The sequence below is a fragment of the Phlebotomus papatasi genome, chromosome 4 (genome assembly GCF_024763615.1).
Source record: "Phlebotomus papatasi isolate M1 chromosome 4, Ppap_2.1, whole genome shotgun sequence".
NCBI lineage: Eukaryota > Metazoa > Arthropoda > Insecta > Diptera > Psychodidae > Phlebotomus > Phlebotomus papatasi.
This window is the reverse complement of record NC_077225.1, coordinates 2,805,768-2,827,335: the sequence shown is the minus strand read 5'-3', so window position 1 is coordinate 2,827,335 and position 21,568 is coordinate 2,805,768.

Sequence of the window (21,568 nt, the reverse complement as noted above, 5' to 3'; positions counted from 1 at the left end):
TCCTCTTTTGTGTTTAGGTTAATTATTTTAACTGAATATAGAGCACGATACTGATTTATGGGCTTGGCTTGCCCGTGGATAAACTGTTGCAGGAAGCATTTTGATTGGTTATGAAGCACGATACTGTTTTGGGGGCGTGGCTTGTCTGTGGATATGGAGTACAATACTGCTGTAGGAAGAATTTTGATTGGCTATGGAGCACGATACTGTTGAAGGAAGCGTTTTCATTGGCTATGGAGTACGATACTGCTGTTTGAAATGTGATCCGTTTCAGACGCCATATTGATCTTAGCTGTAAGCTTTAGGCGACCATCTTGAAATTTTTGGAACTTTAAACTTTTTGAGATTGCGCTTTTTGATAGTCATTTTGAATATTTGAATTAACGGAAATTACTTTGGTGGACTCTTCCTCATGTAATTTTTTTTCTCCCTATATAATTTATATGAGAAAAGATCTGCCATCCATGGGAATTGATCACCAGACCTCTCGGTTGCGAGTCCAGCACCTTATCCATTGTGCCATTGTGGCATGATAGAAGGTTTGTCAGAAGTCTTTCCTATGCAGTAAGCGGGATTCTCTATAGTCTCTGGCCTATATGCACTGTCCAAGTGTGGAAAAATGCAAATGCAATATGAGACCTTTTCGCGCGCTCGAGACCATATGGGAGAGACTATTTGTATGAGCCTTTGCGCGACAATTTGATTCCTTCAGATGAATGAAGCAACATGGAAAAAATGTCTTGCAGTGCGCAAGATACTTGTCAAATTGAGTCGAATTTCGCAATATTCACTAATTTTACTGGCGATAAGAACTATCAATAATTTTCATTGGTTATTGAACAGCATGATGTTGATGCCGTCATGCAATTTAAACCATTTTCATTGGATATTGATCAATAGATATTGAAACGTCATTGAGTTGAGATTTGCATGTAAACAGCTTTTTTTAGAAGCATGCAACTTTTGAGCTTGCGTATTGTTTGCAATATTTGTCTTTTTTATTTAAATTGTAACATAAATTACCGAAAAATATCATGCTTTTCCACTTACATGATTGTACCTCACATTATTCACATCTCTTGATGATATGATCAAACGATCTTTATGCAATTTGTCTAAAAAAATATTTTTTCGTTCAGTGATTTCAGATAAGAAGTGATAAATTTCGTGAAATATATTGAATTTCTGCTTATTGCAGATGGTGACTGTCATGAAATTTCAAGAATCTGGGTTTCAGATCCCCAATTTTCAAATAAACAAACTGATGATCAAAGATGTTGCAATGCATTTCTATACAATTGTGGGATTATTCGAAATATGATCTCTTGTAGCATGCATAAAATAAAAGAATTAAAAGATGAATGAAAAAAATGTCAATGAGCGCAAAATTTCATGTCTTGTGTATGAATCATTTAACTCTCTTGATCGCAAGTGGGAAAATATGGAAAAGTGTTAGATTTCTCATAACTTTGTATTACAATGTTCTTTTTCTCTGACATTAGAGAATTTTTACAACATTACAGAACAAAATTATTCAAAGTGAATTATTGATTTGTATTTTCTCTTATTATAATTTAACAAAATGAAAAATATCTTTAAATATATGTACAATATTTACCTAAGAATTTGGTTATGTGGAGAAATGGCAGCAGAGTGAAATAAAATAGGAACCGACTTTTCATACAAAATTGATTTTTATGAATGAAATGTTGTATAGACTTCTATAATTCGGTACCTGGGATGCTGAATTAACTTATACATTTTTTATTGATGACTCATTATCAAATTTATGTATATTTCTGTGGCACATATCACAAAATAGAAGATGAAATCCTCTTTCTTTAGTAGAAGATCAATTATTTTAAGATGACTCTCAGTAGAATAGGCATAAAAAAATAAAATTCAAGCGATACTCACTAAAATAAAGTCAAACATTTGCGTTCTTACACTGATAAAAGAAATTTAGCTTTGCACTCACTAGCACTTCATCACTGAATACTATTAATTTTAGTTCTTGACCCTAAATCTTCATCCTCCCCCTGAATAAATGTTAACAAAATTTAATTTATTACATTGAAAAACAATTTAAAAAAAGTAACTTTACTTGTTATTTAGAAAAATGTACTACTTACCCCTCACATCCTACTTCTACACTTTTTTCTAAGATGTGAACATGACATGTCCGAACATGTTTCTACGGATATGAAACAAATATTTTGCACACGTCTGCATAATTTTCTCGGAAAATTTCGTTAGTACGATCAAAAGATCCTAAATTATTTTAGAGGAATTTTAGCAATTAGAAGAAAAAACTTTTATTTGTATGTCAGATTTAATGGTGAGTGGAGGTTAAATTCTCAGTAAAAAGTAATAAGTCGCAAAAAAAGTTGTCTGAAAATATGGAAACCCAAGAAAGATCACATCAAGTTCCAAGTATAATAAAGGAAAAGCAGCGGTTCAACAAATATAATCCTGATCCTTCTGAAGAACTTCGCAAGGAAGAGGAAAAATATGCAAAAAATCGATATCAAAATACAACTCCTGAACTACTGAATGCATACACCTACTTTCTAAATCGAACATCTACATTGTTTATCACGATCGGGTTTTCTCCAGAGAATTTTTCACCAGTTGCTAAAATATGTGCCGTAAGCTACTGGGATGGAATTGATGCTGTAGAATTCACCCAAAATACATGGACAACGTTCTGTGCCAGCAAGCAAACTTTAAGAAAATTATTGGGAGAGGATGCTGGAAAGGATGATGCTAATATGGAACTTGAGCTGCTGAATATTCAACTTAAAAACTGCATGAACATTAGTAGTTACTATGCCGTGGAAAATTCCGAACTACTTATTCTCAGTCAAAATGATGGAAATGAACGTCTATCCCTAAATATTTCAGAATTTGACAAATTAATGTTACTTTCTGAATTTATAAATGTAACTTTGATTTACAATACTTCTGTACAGTGGTATGTACAAGAATATTTTGAGAGATACAGCAATGCTTGTAAATCTTTAGGTGTGCAAAGATTGGAAAATTCTAATTTTTCAAACAGCAATACTTTTGATCCACCAGTCAATTATTTTCGCCTGTTTCATGAAATTCCTTTTGTAGCAAGTAAATCAAATATTTCTTAAAATGTAACATGTGTATAAAAATCAAATGATGTCAAATATAAAGATGAGAAAACGTAAATGTAAATTGTTTTAATCTTGTATATTTGCAATCTGAATCCTCTTAAGATAAGAAGAATGAAGAAAAAAATGAAACTTCAATTGCACAGGGTTATGCATTATGCCAATATTTATCTATACCAACATCCCCTTTTCATCTCAACATATTTGCTATGTGAGCAAGATTAAAGTCAATGAAATAAAATTATTTGTGAGAATTTTGTCTTGTTGTGAAAAGAAATTGTTTTACAATCAATTATTTCAACATCAGACAATGTTTCATCTGTACATCAAGAAAAACACAACATGTTTCATTGATGCATGATGAAAAAATCAATATGAAAATGCAGTGAAAAATTTTACCAACATAAAAAAAATCTGCAGAGAGATATCATATTTTTTATCATCTTGCATTTTTTCTGCATCAGAATATTTTCTTCACGTGAACAAAAATCTTCAAAGTGGCGTCTGGCATTTTTTCTCAACGTAATCTGATTTTTTCTTTGCAGCATTAGCAGGATTGTTTTAATTACATTTTATAGCACAATCAAAAATGATTGTATCGAACTTCTTTGACAAAATCTACTCGATTGCATGCAACTACTTTTAAACAATTCACATGATTCCTCATGTTGATGGCAACATAAAAACAAAAAAAATAATGATACTTTGATCAGATGCGTAAGAAAACTCATTTCATTGTTTTACAATCAATTTTATTTATAACTTAGTCGATTGTAGTTTTTCATTACACAAAAAAAATCTTGACTTCATTTTTTGTTTTCTTCACGAGAAATATATTCTTGTAGTCTCAACGTATGGCTCTCGGCATATAGGGCAATGTCTTGTTTTTGAAGCACATCCTTGACAAGCAGCAACGTGTCCACAAGGTAGGAAAGCGGTATCGTATTCATTGTTGTAGCATATTTTGCAGATTTTGTGTGATTGCTGTACAATATCGTATTCTGCTTCTACATTATCACAATCCAAAATTTGATCGCCAAAGAATATCTCGAACAAATTATCAATTGTATTTTCATCATTAGTGTTAAAGAATTGTACCATCAATTGTTTTTTCTCCAAAATAGTCATGCTTTTTCCATTTTTTCATTTTTCTTGAAATTTTTTCCACTACACCGCGACGTAAAATCTCATTGTTGTTTTCATGAAGTAGGTCGATCATTTGTGCAATTGTCTTTTTATGTAAAATAAATTGCACCAAATCAGACTCTGATTTTTCTTTTGCCAAAGCTTCTGCTAATTGTCTCAAGCTGTGCGTACTCATTGCGATATAGATTTTTTCTGAGTGATTTTTTAAGATACACCATGTTAAATAATTGTGAAAAATGTTTGTAATGAACAATTTTCAACGAAAGAAAGAAAGGGGAGAGGGATTTTTGAGTTAAAAACGCTCTAATTTTATACTTTTAACTTTTTATTGCAAATGATATAGAAAATTATACATCACTACTAGAATTTTCAGATGAATATACATGATCTGAAGCAGGTTTCCTAGAATAATATAACGTTTGTTCCTCAAAATCAGATAAAAAATCTTCCGCAGGTACTTGATCTCCTTCTGAATCAGTCACATATTCTACAAGGTAAAGATTTTTCTCCTGTTTTTCAAAGTATTTTTCTGTGAGCTTATCTTTTATTTTACACATGAGTTGATCTTCAACTTCTTTGTTAGACTCCTCTACCTCACTCCTTTGAATTTTGTGTAACTTCTCAGAAGCTATGTCACGTTCCATTTTATTTAAAATTTCTTCTATCCAAGATGGCAGGTCATCGGAATGTGATCTTTTTCGTGTAAATCTTTCCAAAATTTTCTCAGCTTCTTCTTTCGTAGGATTATGATTTATCAAAAACTGCAAAACAGTTTCGTCAAATATAATTTTTATGAATTTCTTTATTCAAAAATATGGAACTCACCATGTTATTGTGTATCCGAAATATGTATTCTCCGTGAATTAGGTTGGCCTATCTTTCGTAAAACAAACTTATTGGTTTGACTGTCGATTATAGAATAACAACAATTTTACACACTTGGTTGAAATATCCAGTTCAAGTTATGCATCACTTAAAAAATTATCCAATATTGCGAAATTGAAATATTATTTTTCACACGTGCAATGAAAAATGTCTCATAAAAGTTTCAAAATTGTACGATATTTTACTGGAAAAACACTATACGTGATAAAAAGATGAAATTTGAGATTTTCCTTCTTTGTATGCACTAGGACATGTTTCGAACAAGACTTGATGGCCCTAGTAAAATACACTTACACGATCGCAACTTTTCTTGGAAAAAATCCATTCCCAGTTGAAATATGATCCTCTGCTCAAGTGCAATTAGGAATTTTTTAATAAAAATACTAAATTCCGGAATGATTTCCTGGAAAAGCATCATTTGCAACAAAAAAATGAAATTGGAGATTTTTCCTTTTGCATGGACATGTGTCAAACCTCTCCTGTAGAATCGACGTAAATCGTTTTTTAGCGCACATATTCTTGATTTATGAGTGTCAAAAACGTGTAGATCCAAAATTTGGGCCCGACCTGAGGAGGTCGCATTTCATCTCGGACAAAATGCACATACACCAATTGTACTGGGCACCCCCCCTCCCATACCTCTATACCCCCCCCCCAACCCCTTCTCAGAATCCGATGACGTCATATTTAACTTTTGCATTAAAATTTACACATTACACTCATTTTTTAACGTTATTTTCCCACTTGACTTGGATTTTTTACAAATTTTTATTGCGTTTGGTTCTTTTGCCACTAGCAAGTGCAAAAGCAACTGCGGGAGTAGTTATGATACCTTTATCAACTAATTCGGTATTTTCGGGATTTTAGGCGGCTAATACAACTCAATAAACCTTTATCGATTTAGCAATGATATAACAGCTTAAACAAACGCAATAAAAATTTGTAAAAAATCCAAGTCAAGTGGGAAAATAACGTTAAAAAATGAGTGTAATGTGTAAATTTTAATGCAAAAGTTAAATATGACGTCATCGGATTCTGAGAAGGGGTTGGGGGGGGGGGGTATAGAGGTATGGGAGGGGGGGGTGCCCAGTACAATTGGTGTATGTGCATTTTGTCCGAGATGAAATGCGACCTCCTCAGGTCGGGCCCAAATTTTGGATCTACACGTTTTTGACACTCATAAATCAAGAATATGTGCGCTAAAAAACGATTTTCGTCGATTCTACAGGAGAGGTTTGAAACATGTCCATGCAAAAGGAAAAATCTCCAATTTAATTTTTTTGTTGCAAATGATGCTTTTCCAGGAAATCATTCCGGAATTTAGTATTTTTATTAAAAAATTCCTAATTGCACTTGTGCAGAGGATCATATTTCAACTGAGAATGGATTTTTTCCAAGAAAAGTTGCGATCGTGTAAGTGTATTTTACTAAGGCCATCAAGTCTTGTTCGAAACATGTCCTAGTGCATACAAAGAAGGAAAATCTCAAATTTCATCTTTTTATCACGTATGGTGTTTTTCCAGTAAAATATCGTACAATTTTGAAACTTTTATGAGACATTTTTCATTGCACGTGTGAAAAATAATATTTCAATTTCGCAATATTGGATAATTTTTTAAGTGATGCATAACTTGAACTGGATATTTCAACCAAGTGTGTAAAATTGTTGTTATTCTATAATCGACAGTCAAACCAATAAGTTTGTTTTACGAAAGATAGGCCAACCTAATTCACGGAGAATACATATTTCGGATACACAATAACATGGTGAGTTCCATATTTTTGAATAAAGAAATTCATAAAAATTATATTTGACGAAACTGTTTTGCAGTTTTTGATAAATCATAATCCTACGAAAGAAGAAGCTGAGAAAATTTTGGAAAGATTTACACGAAAAAGATCACATTCCGATGACCTGCCATCTTGGATAGAAGAAATTTTAAATAAAATGGAACGTGACATAGCTTCTGAGAAGTTACACAAAATTCAAAGGAGTGAGGTAGAGGAGTCTAACAAAGAAGTTGAAGATCAACTCATGTGTAAAATAAAAGATAAGCTCACAGAAAAATACTTTGAAAAACAGGAGAAAAATCTTTACCTTGTAGAATATGTGACTGATTCAGAAGGAGATCAAGTACCTGCGGAAGATTTTTTATCTGATTTTGAGGAACAAACGTTATATTATTCTAGGAAACCTGCTTCAGATCATGTATATTCATCTGAAAATTCTAGTAGTGATGTATAATTTTCTATATCATTTGCAATAAAAAGTTAAAAGTATAAAATTAGAGCGTTTTTAACTCAAAAATCCCTCTCCCCTTTCTTTCTTTCGTTGAAAATTGTTCATTACAAACATTTTTCACAATTATTTAACATGGTGTATCTTAAAAAATCACTCAGAAAAAATCTATATCGCAATGAGTACGCACAGCTTGAGACAATTAGCAGAAGCTTTGGCAAAAGAAAAATCAGAGTCTGATTTGGTGCAATTTATTTTACATAAAAAGACAATTGCACAAATGATCGACCTACTTCATGAAAACAACAATGAGATTTTACGTCGCGGTGTAGTGGAAAAAATTTCAAGAAAAATGAAAAAATGGAAAAAGCATGACTATTTTGGAGAAAAAACAATTGATGGTACAATTCTTTAACACTAATGATGAAAATACAATTGATAATTTGTTCGAGATATTCTTTGGCGATCAAATTTTGGATTGTGATAATGTAGAAGCAGAATACGATATTGTACAGCAATCACACAAAATCTGCAAAATATGCTACAACAATGAATACGATACCGCTTTCCTACCTTGTGGACACGTTGCTGCTTGTCAAGGATGTGCTTCAAAAACAAGACATTGCCCTATATGCCGAGAGCCATACGTTGAGACTACAAGAATATATTTCTCGTGAAGAAAACAAAAAATGAAGTCAAGATTTTTTTTGTGTAATGAAAAACTACAATCGACTAAGTTATAAATAAAATTGATTGTAAAACAATGAAATGAGTTTTCTTACGCATCTGATCAAAGTATCATTATTTTTTTTTGTTTTTATGTTGCCATCAACATGAGGAATCATGTGAATTGTTTAAAAGTAGTTGCATGCAATCGAGTAGATTTTGTCAAAGAAGTTCGATACAATCATTTTTGATTGTGCTATAAAATGTAATTAAAACAATCCTGCTAATGCTGCAAAGAAAAAATCAGATTACGTTGAGAAAAAATGCCAGACGCCACTTTGAAGATTTTTGTTCACGTGAAGAAAATATTCTGATGCAGAAAAAATGCAAGATGATAAAAAATATGATATCTCTCTGCAGATTTTTTTTATGTTGGTAAAATTTTTCACTGCATTTTCATATTGATTTTTTCATCATGCATCAATGAAACATGTTGTGTTTTTCTTGATGTACAGATGAAACATTGTCTGATGTTGAAATAATTGATTGTAAAACAATTTCTTTTCACAACAAGACAAAATTCTCACAAATAATTTTATTTCATTGACTTTAATCTTGCTCACATAGCAAATATGTTGAGATGAAAAGGGGATGTTGGTATAGATAAATATTGGCATAATGCATAACCCTGTGCAATTGAAGTTTCATTTTTTTCTTCATTCTTCTTATCTTAAGAGGATTCAGATTGCAAATATACAAGATTAAAACAATTTACATTTACGTTTTCTCATCTTTATATTTGACATCATTTGATTTTTATACACATGTTACATTTTAAGAAATATTTGATTTACTTGCTACAAAAGGAATTTCATGAAACAGGCGAAAATAATTGACTGGTGGATCAAAAGTATTGCTGTTTGAAAAATTAGAATTTTCCAATCTTTGCACACCTAAAGATTTACAAGCATTGCTGTATCTCTCAAAATATTCTTGTACATACCACTGTACAGAAGTATTGTAAATCAAAGTTACATTTATAAATTCAGAAAGTAACATTAATTTGTCAAATTCTGAAATATTTAGGGATAGACGATCATTTCCATCATTTTGACTGAGAATAAGTAGTTCGGAATTTTCCACGGCATAGTAACTACTAATGATCATGCAGTTTTTAAGTTGAATATTCAGCAGCTCAAGTTCCATATTAGCATCATCCTTTCCAGCATCCTCTCCCAATAATTTTCTTAAAGTTTGCTTGCTGGCACAGAACGTTGTCCATGTATTTTGGGTGAATTCTACAGCATCAATTCCATCCCAGTAGCTTACGGCACATATTTTAGCAACTGGTGAAAAATTCTCTGGAGAAAACCCGATCGTGATAAACAATGTAGATGTTCGATTTAGAAAGTAGGTGTATGCATTCAGTAGTTCAGGAGTTGTATTTTGATATCGATTTTTTGCATATTTTTCCTCTTCCTTGCGAAGTTCTTCAGAAGGATCAGGATTATATTTGTTGAACCGCTGCTTTTCCTTTATTATACTTGGAACTTGATGTGATCTTTCTTGGGTTTCCATATTTTCAGACAACTTTTTTTGCGACTTATTACTTTTCACTGAGAATTTAACCTCCACTCACCATTAAATCTGACATACAAATAAAAGTTTTTTCTTCTAATTGCTAAAATTCCTCTAAAATAATTTAGGATCTTTTGATCGTACTAACGAAATTTTCCGAGAAAATTATGCAGACGTGTGCAAAATATTTGTTTCATATCCGTAGAAACATGTTCGGACATGTCATGTTCACATCTTAGAAAAAAGTGTAGAAGTAGGATGTGAGGGGTAAGTAGTACATTTTTCTAAATAACAAGTAAAGTTACTTTTTTTAAATTGTTTTTCAATGTAATAAATTAAATTTTGTTAACATTTATTCAGGGGGAGGATGAAGCTTTAGGGTCAAGAACTAAAATTAATAGTATTCAGTGATGAAGTGCTAGTGAGTGCAAAGCTAAATTTCTTTTATCAGTGTAAGAACGCAAATGTTTGACTTTATTTTAGTGAGTATCGCTTGAATTTTATTTTTTTATGCCTATTCTACTGAGAGTCATCTTAAAATAATTGATCTTCTACTAAAGAAAGAGGATTTCATCTTCTATTTTGTGATATGTGCCACAGAAATATACATAAATTTGATAATGAGTCATCAATAAAAAATGTATAAGTTAATTCAGCATCCCAGGTACCGAATTATAGAAGTCTATACAACATTTCATTCATAAAAATCAATTTTGTATGAAAAGTCGGTTCCTATTTTATTTCACTCTGCTGCCATTTCTCCACATAACCAAATTCTTAGGTAAATATTGTACATATATTTAAAGATATTTTTCATTTTGTTAAATTATAATAAGAGAAAACACAAATCAATAATTCACTTTGAATAATTTTGTTCTGTAATGTTGTAAAAATTCTCTAATGTCAGAGAAAAAGAACATTGTAATACAAAGTTATGAGAAATCTAACACTTTTCCATATTTTCCCACTTGCGATCAAGAGAGTTAAATGATTCATACACAAGACATGAAATTTTGCGCTCATTGACATTTTTTTCATTCATCTTTTAATTCTTTTATTTTATGCATGCTACAAGAGATCATATTTCGAATAATCCCACAATTGTATAGAAATGCATTGCAACATCTTTGATCATCAGTTTGTTTATTTGAAAATTGGGGATCTGAAACCCAGATTCTTGAAATTTCATGACAGTCACCATCTGCACTAAGCAGAAATTCAATATATTTCACGAAATTTATCACTTCTTATCTGAAATCACTGAACGAAAAAATATTTTTTTAGACAAATTGCATAAAGATCGTTTGATCATATCATCAAGAGATGTGAATAATGTGAGGTACAATCATGTAAGTGGAAAAGCATGATATTTTTCGGTAATTTATGTTACAATTTAAATAAAAAAGACAAATATTGCAAACAATACGCAAGCTCAAAAGTTGCATGCTTCTAAAAAAAGCTGTTTACATGCAAATCTCAACTCAATGACGTTTCAATATCTATTGATCAATATCCAATGAAAATGGTTTAAATTGCATGACGGCATCAACATCATGCTGTTCAATAACCAATGAAAATTATTGATAGTTCTTATCGCCAGTAAAATTAGTGAATATTGCGAAATTCGACTCAATTTGACAATTATCTTGCGCACTGCAAGACATTTTTTCCATGTTGCTTCATTCATCTGAAGGAATCAAATTGTCGCGCAAAGGCTCATACAAATAGTCTCTCCCATATGGTCTCGAGCGCGCGAAAAGGTCTCATATTGCATTTGCATTTTTCCACACTTGGACAGTGCATATAGGCCAGAGACTATAGAGAATCCCGCTTACTGCATAGGAAAGACTTCTGACAAACCTTCTATCATGCCACAATGGCACAATGGATAAGGTGCTGGACTCGCAACCGAGAGGTCTGGTGATCAATTCCCATGGATGGCAGATCTTTTCTCATATAAATTATATAGGGAGAAAAAAAATTACATGAGGAAGAGTCCACCAAAGTAATTTCCGTTAATTCAAATATTCAAAATGACTATCAAAAAGCGCAATCTCAAAAAGTTTAAAGTTCCAAAAATGTCAAGATGGTCGCCTAAAGCTTACAGCTAAGATCAATATGGCGTCTGAAACGGATCACATTTCAAACAGCAGTATCGTACTCCATAGCCAATGAAAACGCTTCCTTCAACAGTATCGTGCTCCATAGCCAATGAAAATGCGTCCCTCAACAACAGTATCGTGCTTCATAACCAATCAAAATGCTTCCTACAGCAGTATTGTACTCCATATCCACAGACAAGCCACGCCCCCAAAACAGTATCGTGCTTCATAACCAATCAAAATGCTTCCTGCAACAGTTTATCCACGGGCAAGCCAAGCCCATAAATCAGTATCGTGCTCTATATTCAGTTAAAATAATTAACCTAAACACAAAAGAGGACCAGGAAGGGGGAGCGGGGGCGGGGAAACCGACCTGCAGGTAGCCCACCCACCAGAGTTATCGATGTGGCGTCACAAAACAGTCTCGTGCTCCATGGAAAGCCACGCCCACAAAACAGTACTCTGCTTCACCCTTACTACTTATATTCATGGACCAAAAAACAGGAAATCGAAGGTTAAGTTGAGAACGGCTAATATATTCATGGACCAAAAAACAGGAAATCGAAGTTTAAGTTGACAACGGCTAATATATTCATGGACCAAAAAGCAGGAAATCGTAGGTTAAGTTGACAACGGCTAATATATTCATGGACCAAAAAACAGGAAATCGAAGGTTAAGTTGACAACGGCTTATATATTCATGGACCAAAAAACAGGAAATCGTAGGTTAAGTTCACAACGGCTAATACATTCATGGACCAAAAAACAGGAAATCGAAGGTTAAGTTGACAAGGGCTAATACATTCATGGACCAAAAAACAGGAAATCTAAGGTTAAGTTCACAACGGTTAACTTAACATATCTGGACCAAAAAAACAGGAAATTGTAGGTTAAATTGACAACGGCTAATACATTCATGGACCAAAAAACAGGAAATCGTAGGTTAAGTTGACAACGGCTAATATATTCATGGACCAAAAAACAGGAAATCGAAGGTTAAGTTGACAACGGCTAATACATTCATGGACCAAAAAACAGGAAATCGTAGGTTAAGTTGACAACGGCTAATATATTCATGGACCAAAAAACAGGAAATCGTAGGTTAAGTTGACAACGGCTAATACATTCATGGACCAAAAAACAGGAAATCGAAGGTTAAGTTCACAACGGTTAACTTGACATATCTGGACGAAAAAACAGGAAATTGTAGGTTAAGTTGACAACGGCTAATATATTCATGGACCAAAAAACAGGAAATCGTAGGTTAAGTTGACAACGGCTAATACATTCATGGACCAAAAAACAGGAAATCGAAGGTTAAGTTGACAACGGCTAATATATTCATGGACCAAAAAACAGGAAATCGAAGGTTAAGTTGACAACGGCTAATATATTCATGGACCAAAAAACAGGAAATCGTAGGTTAAGTTGACAACGGCTAATACATTCATGGACCAAAAAACAGGAAATCGTAGGTTAAGTTGACAACGGCTAATATATTCATGGACCAAAAAACAGGAAATCGTAGGTTAAGTGCACAACGGCTAATATATTCATGGACCAAAAAACAGGAAATCGAAGGTTAAGTTGACAACGGCTAATACATTCATGGACAAAAAAACAGGAAATCGTAGGTTAAGTTGACAACGGCTAATACATTCATGGACCAAAAAACAGGAAATCGAAGGTTAAGTTCACAATGGTTAACTTGACATATCTGGACCAAAAAACAGGAAATTGTAGGTTAAGTTGACAACGGCTAATACATTCATGGACCAAAAAAACAGGAAATCGTAGGTTAAGTTGACAACGGCTAATACATTCATGGACCAAAAAACAGGAAATCGAAGGTTAAGTTGACAACGGCTAATATATTCATGGAACAAAAAACAGGAAATCGAAGGTTAAGTTGACAACGGCTAATATATTCATGGACCAAAAAACAGGAAATCGTAGGTTAAGTTCACAACGGTTAACTTGACATATCTGGACCAAAAAAAACAGGAAATAGTAAGTTCACAACGGCTAATACATTCATGGACCAAAAAACAGGACATCGTAGGTTCAGTTGACAACGGCTAATATATTCATGGACCAAAAAACAGGAAATCGAAGGTTAAGTTGACAACGGCTAATATATTCATGGACCAAAAAACAGGAAATCGTAGGTTAAGTTGACAACGGCTAATACATTCATGGACCAAAAAACAGGAAATCGAAGGTTAAGTGCACAACGGTTAACTTGACATATCTGGACCAAAAAACAGGAAATTGTAGGTTAAGTTGACAACGGCTAATATATTCATGCACCAAAAAACAGGAAATCGTAGGTTAAGTTGACAACGGCTAATATATTCCTGGACCAAAAAACAGGAAATCGAAGGTTAAGTTGACAACGGCTAATATATTCATGGACCAAAAAACAGGAAATCGAAGGTTAAGTTCACAACGGTTAACTTGACATAGCTGGACCAAAAAAAACAGGAAATCGTAGGTTAAGTGCAACTTTTTTGGAAAAAAAATATGTTTAGAGAGAATTGCGATTCTGTCAGGTCAGGATTCACTCCACAAATTTCCAGTGTAAACAAAAAAATCGTTGGATTTCAAACATTTTGATGTGTATCAATCTCAAAATCCGTATGACATTTCGGTCCCGCTCTCACGGATAAGCGAGAGTCTACTGTAATAGGGGAGAATTAGCCAGCAAATAAATATTTTCATTGCGTATAATTTGTAAAATAATTTTTGTACCAGGCTGATAAATATTTCAATGAATAGGATGGGATGTGTTAACTTCGTATAAGTAGTGGTTTCCTCAATATTCCTTCTAGGGCAGGCTATAACATCCCACTTTTTAATAACATGCGTGGCTAATTCTACCCCGGTCTCCCCTACCGATATTAAATAGAAAAAAAAACTAACCTGAATTTCTTCAGCATCCATCTCCACCTCTTCGGGCACCACGTTGGCGTATGCGAAATCCATCTAAAAAATAACAAATATATAGGATTAGAGGTTAATGTGAATTATAATACAGTTTACAGAATGCTTTTTAAGGTAATAAAATAAACTACAATAAAAATAATTAACACTTTAAAACCCAAAGTGGCATTTTACTCCAATTTTGTTTTTAATGCTTTACAGCAGGGAAATCTTACATATTTGAATAATATCGATTTCACGAATACGTAAAGAATTTATTTAGCTTTCCTATTCTATTAAAATATCAGTAAAAAAGATTTTTTTTAAAGATAATATTTCTAAAAAACTAAAAATCGGGCGCAAAATACCAATTTGGCATAAAATGCCAGTCAATTTTCATACATTTTTTAGGTTATGTTCATATGAAAGCGCCAAGAGAAGACGTCAACAATCTGTGAAATTTTTTTCTGCTTTGATAGTTTTTGATGTGAAAATGGATAGAATTCAGATTTTACAATCAGCAATCCTGTACAACGAGAGAGATAATACAGAGAGTGATGTAATACATGAGTTCCTGAGCGAGGATGAAGATTTTCTTTCGCAAGATGAGGAGGAGATAGTGGAGTATTTGGAGGAGGAGTATTTGGAAGAGGAGCATTTGGAAGAGCAGTTCTTGGATGAAGCTGGAGATATGCCCGAGCTGGATGAGTTCCTAGAGTCTGAGGAATCCATGGATTGTGATCAAAGCAGGACAGTTTGTGTGATCCATCAAAATCCTGCGTGTTCTGCAAATAGTGCTGAAGTAGAGTCAGAATTTTATACAAAGTCCAAAGATGGCAGTTTGTGGAGTAAGAAACCTTTTTTGCTGTCTAAAAAGGTTCCTGCACACAATAAGATTCGTGGTCCAGTAAACAAATTCGTTCTTCCACCAGTTTGTTTTGGTATTAAAAGAGCCGGAAGATCTTTTACAAGAGTTTTATCTTTCAGGTGTTGTAGAGCCGGATGATATTATCATGTTGTTTGTGAAGGACATCATTCCAATAGTTGTCCTTCACACTAATGCTTACGGAGAAAAATATTACGCTGAAAAGGACAAGAAAAACCTGTGGAAACCAGTGGATGAAAGAGAAATGAAAGCCTTCATCGGTATTTTATTTCTGAGTGCAGCTTTCAACTTGGAGTCGCGGCCGATTCAAATGATCTGGGATCAGTCTTATGGAGTGAATGTGATTCGAGCTACAATGTCACGAAATCGCTTCCAAGAAATCATGCAATTCCTGCGATTTGATGACCGGGATTCACGCTCTATAAGAAAGGAAAAAGACAAACTGGCGCCCGTAAGGGATATCTGGGAAATATTGAATTGCAAACTTGCAAGATATTTTACACCAGGGATTAACCTTACAGTTGACGAGCAACTGGTGAGTTTTAGAGGACGCTGCTCATTTCGCCAGTATATCCCTTCAAAACCCTGCAGATATGGGATAAAAATATTTTGGCTTAATGACTCTGCCACAGGGTATCCTCTAAAAGGCATTCCCTATGTTGGCAGAGACAGAAAGAGAGTCACCAATATTGGCCACAACATGGTCTTGGAATTGTCCAACAAATATTTTCAAACAAACAGAAATATCACGTGTGACAATTTTTTTACCTCGCTGCCCTTGGCTCTGGATTTGAAAAAGAGAGGATTGACTATGACCGGAACTGTGAGAAAAAACAAAAAATTCATTCCTCCAGAATTCTTGCCCTCGAGGAAGAGGAAAGAGCATTCTTCTCTTTTTGGCTTCGCCAAATCTTCGACACTAGTTTCTTATGTGCCAAAGCAGGGGAAGGCTGTAATACTACTGTCTACAATGCATCATGATGACTATGTGCAGGGGACCCAAAATAAACCTGAGATTATTACGCATTACAATGCTACGAAATCAGGAACGGACCGAATGGACCAGCTGATTTCATATCATTCGTGCAGAAGGAAGACAAATAGATGGCCTGTTAGATTCTTTATGAATATGTTAGATATAGCAGGCATTGCTGCATTTCTGTTGAAAAGTGCTGGACAGCCCGCGATCAATCGCAATAGTGTCAAGCTGTCAAGTAAGTGAACCAAACGTAAATATTCTCACTCAGCTTGTTTTTCTAAAATTTATCCTTGTTTGAGCCATTGGGCCAATCATTTTCAGGTTCCTGGGTACCACGGAAAACACACCTTGTGTGGGCGAAAATAGCCGTGGCTACTTCGAACCTACTTCAGCAATTTTTAAAATAAATCTTGGACGAGTCTGTAAAGATACACCAAAATAAACATCAATGGCGGATAAACGACCAAGGCAAGAGGATGAATCATCCCAAAACCGAGTCAAACAAACCAAGTTAGATTATTGGCTCTCTGTTCCTACAAAGAACCGATATGAGGCACTCCAGGAGGGAGAAAAGGACGAGGAGATGTCTGAAGTTAAATCTCCGAAACCACCACCAATTTTCATTCATGGAGTTGAAACAATTCAACCCTTAATCACTATGTTGGACACACTCGCTAAAAATGAGTACACTTACAAGGCTTAACAAGACACTATCAAGATACAAATCAACAAAATTGAGGACTATAGACTCATCCTTCGAGAACTGAAGGAGAAGAAAACAGACATGCATTCGTATCAGCCCAAAACTGATAGGAGCTTCCGTGTTGTCCTTAAAGGGCTTCACCACTCCACAGACATAAATGAGATCAAATCTGCTTTTGCAGCACTTGGTTATACCGTTAATAATGTGCATAATTCTCGGGATCCACGCACAAAACAACCACGAGCGATGTTTTTTGTTGACTTCAAGCAGGCATCCGGAAACAAAGATGTATATGAGGTGGATCGCCTTTTAAACTGTCTAGTCACCATCGAGCCTCTTCGTACCAAGAAGGAGGTAGTCCAGTGTACAAATTGCCAGCGATATTCCCATACAAAAGCCTTCTGTTATCGTGCCCCCAGGTGCGTAAAGTGCGCGGGGCCTCACATAACCTCAAACTGCCCCCGGAAAGTGAGAGACGATAAAGTGTTATGTGCAAATTGCAATGGGACGCATCCAGCCAATTACCGAGGTTGTAGTGTACACCAGCAGCTGAAGAAAAAGATGTATCCTACCCTTAGGACAAGGATTTTGCACTCTAAATCCACAAAAAGCAACATAAATGAAAACAAACAAACCCCGGTGAGTAATGTTGATGCTGTCACTTACGCACAAATAATAAGAAACAACTCAACTCAACGGGAGCCAATACACGAACCCAATGGTTCAATCGGTTCACTTCCCAAGACAAATCTCCAAACTGGAGAAGAAGGAAATTTGACGATGTCCAGAATGGTTGATGAAATGGCAGAGCTAAGACAAATGATGAAAACTTTAACACAACAAATGTCAACAATTTTAAATATCCTAACGGAGATGGTCATCAATAACCGCCCAAGTCAACAATCCAAATAATGATGACACATTCAATGAGAGTCGTTATTTGGAACGCCAACGGCCTTTGCAATCATGCATTGGAGTTAAAAAGTTTTCTTCATGATAATGACGTGGATATTGCTTTAATATCTGAAACACATTTTACATCTAAAAGCTATGTGCGGGTCCCCAACTATAATATTTACAACACACGATATCCTGATGGTAAAGCTCGTGGTGGCACAGCCATTATCATACGGAGAAACATCAAACATATACTCAAAAATTCATCAAATAATGATTTTCTGCAAGCCACGGCAATTGAAATATGTTGCTGGGGGAATCCGTTAACGGTGGCATCGGTGGACTGTCCGCCGAGATACAACATAAGTCGCCAGCAATTTCAAGATTTCTTCAGTGAGCTGGGTCCCAAATTTTTGGCCTGTGGAGATTATAATGCCAAACACATGCTTTGGGGTTCTCGGCTGGTAAATCCCAGAGGCAGGGAGCTTTATGAGTTGATGCGTGTGAAGTCTTATGGATATATATCCACTGGAGAGCCCACATATTGGCCGTCCGATCCCAAGAAGCATCCTGATCTACTGGACTTCGGGGTGACCTGTGGTATTAATACAAATCTTTGTAGAGCCCAGTCCTCTTTGGACCTCACCTCCGATCACACGCCTGTGATTATTGACCTTTTCACAGAGGTGACAAAAATACCTAGACCTTGTACATTGTACAACTCTAAAACAGACTGGAATACCTTCCGGGTTGCCCTGGATGAGAAATTGGGGAGTCCTCGAAAAATTACCTCTTCTGAGGAGGTTGATGCAGCCGTGGAAGAAAAAACTCATGCCATACAAGAAGCTGCGTGGGAGTCAACACCAATGATTGTGCATGACAATCCCTCATTTCATTCAAACAGGAGTGTCTCTGAGAAAGTCCGTGAAAAGAGAGCTCTTCGTAAAAGATGGCAAACTACTAAGCATCCTGAGGATAAAAGAAAATACAATAGGGCAGCAAAAGAGTTGAAAGCGCTCTTGGTGGAGGTCAGGAATTCTTCAGTGGAGAACTATCTCTCCAATTTGTCGCCTGCGTCTGGGTCCGACCACAGTCTGTGGAGGGCAACGAAGAGGATAGGTGGACCACAGGTTACGCACACTCCGATTAGGAAAGATGATGGCAGCTGGGCCAGGAGTGATCATGAAAAGGCAAATCTCTTTGCTGAGCATCTTGAGAAGGTTTTCCAGCCTTGGCCTTCTGATATCCCTACTGATTTCCCGCCAGTGGAACCACTTCCTGATGTACCGGTGAAACGGTTTAAGCTCGGAGAGTTGGTTGATGTGATCATGAAAGAAATCAACCCAAACAAAGCTCCAGGATACGACCTAATAACAGGCAGAGTCCTCAAAGAGATTAGCGCCAAATGTTGTATCTTCCTCCTATCAATTTTCAATGCAGCGTTGAAATTGAGATACTATCCAGTGCAGTGGAAAGTCGCACAGATTGTTCTGGTGCCGAAACCTGGAAAAAGTCCTGAGCTGGTGACATCTAATCGACCAATAAGCCTTCTCCCAACATCTTCCAAAGTATTTGAGAAACTCTTAATGCGAAGACTTCGCCCGCTAGTTCTAGAGAGGAATCTGATTCCACCACATCAATTCGGATTTCGTGAGGGACATGGAACTATTGAGCAGGTGCACAGACTTGTAAATGAAATACATCAGGGCTTCCAGAGACGACAATACTGCTCCACGACCTTTGTTGATATTAGTCAAGCCTTTGACAAAGTCTGGTTTGAAGGTCTATCATACAAACTGAAAAAAACACTGCCAGAAGGCTATGCTTCAATCCTGATATCTTTCATACAAGATAAAACTTTCTACGTCAGACATGGTAGTGCTCAATCAGATTTGCTTCCTGTGTCCTCCGGGGTTCCACAGGGCAGTATATTGGGGCCACTGTTGTATCTGCTATACACTGCGGACCTCCCAACGCCAGATTCAGTCTTCGTAGGCACCTATGCGGACGATACGGTCCTCACGTCAACTGGAGACACAGCGGAGATAGCGACACAAATCCTGCAGGAAGCGATCACACAACTAGAAAAGTGGTTCTCTATTTGGCGGATCAAAGCAAATGAAACGAAGTCTGTGCATGTTACCTTCACACTAAGACGTGGTAACTGCCCTCCAGTTCGACTCAATAACACCGAGATCCCCCAAGGTAACGTTGCCAAATATTTAGGATTTCATCTAGACAGGCGTCTCACTTGGAGAACTCACATATTGTCCAAAAGAAAGCAGCTGAGCCTGAAACTTAGAAGTCTTTTCTGGATGTTCCGCAATGGGTCAGGACTATCAACATATAACAAGCTCTTGATCTATAAAACCATTATAAAGCCTATCTGGTCTTATGGAATCCAGATTTGGGGAACAGCGGCCAAGTCACATGAGTATTCTTCAAAGGTTTCAGAATACAATGCTTAGACTTGTCCTAGATGCGCCCTGGTACGTCCCGGACTTTATTCTACACCGAGATTTGGAGATGCCAACCATTGAAGAAGAAATTAGTCACTACTCCGAGAGATATTTCAACAGATTGTTGGTGCATCCGAGTGCCATAGCTGGGGATTTGGCCATAACAACTGGTGAGGAGGAGCGGCGGCTGATGAAGGCAAGACCTTCGGACCTCTTTTTACTGCTTTAGGGGTTGCTCACTTGAGGATCAACTCACATATCATTAAAAATCGTCAAAAAATGAGCTTATTATACAACACTGTATAGATCGCTTAAAATAGACATGTTACAAAAAAAAAAAATCGCAATAAAGAGAGGTCAAACTTTCTGATGCATGCTGCAGAGGGATTGGTATGGCCACACATAATTCGACACAATGCCAAGACCAAAGTAAATCTGCCAGCACAATCGAGGAGAGATTCCCAAAAAAAAGAAAGAAGATGGGTCCCGAGACCATTGCCATTTTTGTCGCAAAAGAACGACTACAGTTTGCGAACATTGCAATAAATACGCTTGTAAGAATCATATAAGCAAGATCTGCAGTCAATGTGAAAAAAAATATAAGAAATAAAGAATTTAAATAAAGAAATACTACTATAAAAAAATGAGAATTAATTCTATCTTGGTCTAATATGGCATTTAATGCTTTTATTAAACAAGAATTCTAAAAAAAATATAAAGATATTTTATACGAAATTGAAGAAAATATATTTTAAAAACACTAGAGAGCCTTGTTAAATCTTATTTTTAAAAAAATCATATCGAAAATTCGTATTTTACCTATAAAAAATCGACTTGGCATTTTATGCCATTCTGGGTTTTAACGTGATTTTTTGACTCGGGTTTTAAAGTGTTAATATCAAATTATAAAACTAATTTTCCTCGGCAAAAACTAATTTGATTAGTATTGACAAGTTAAAAATA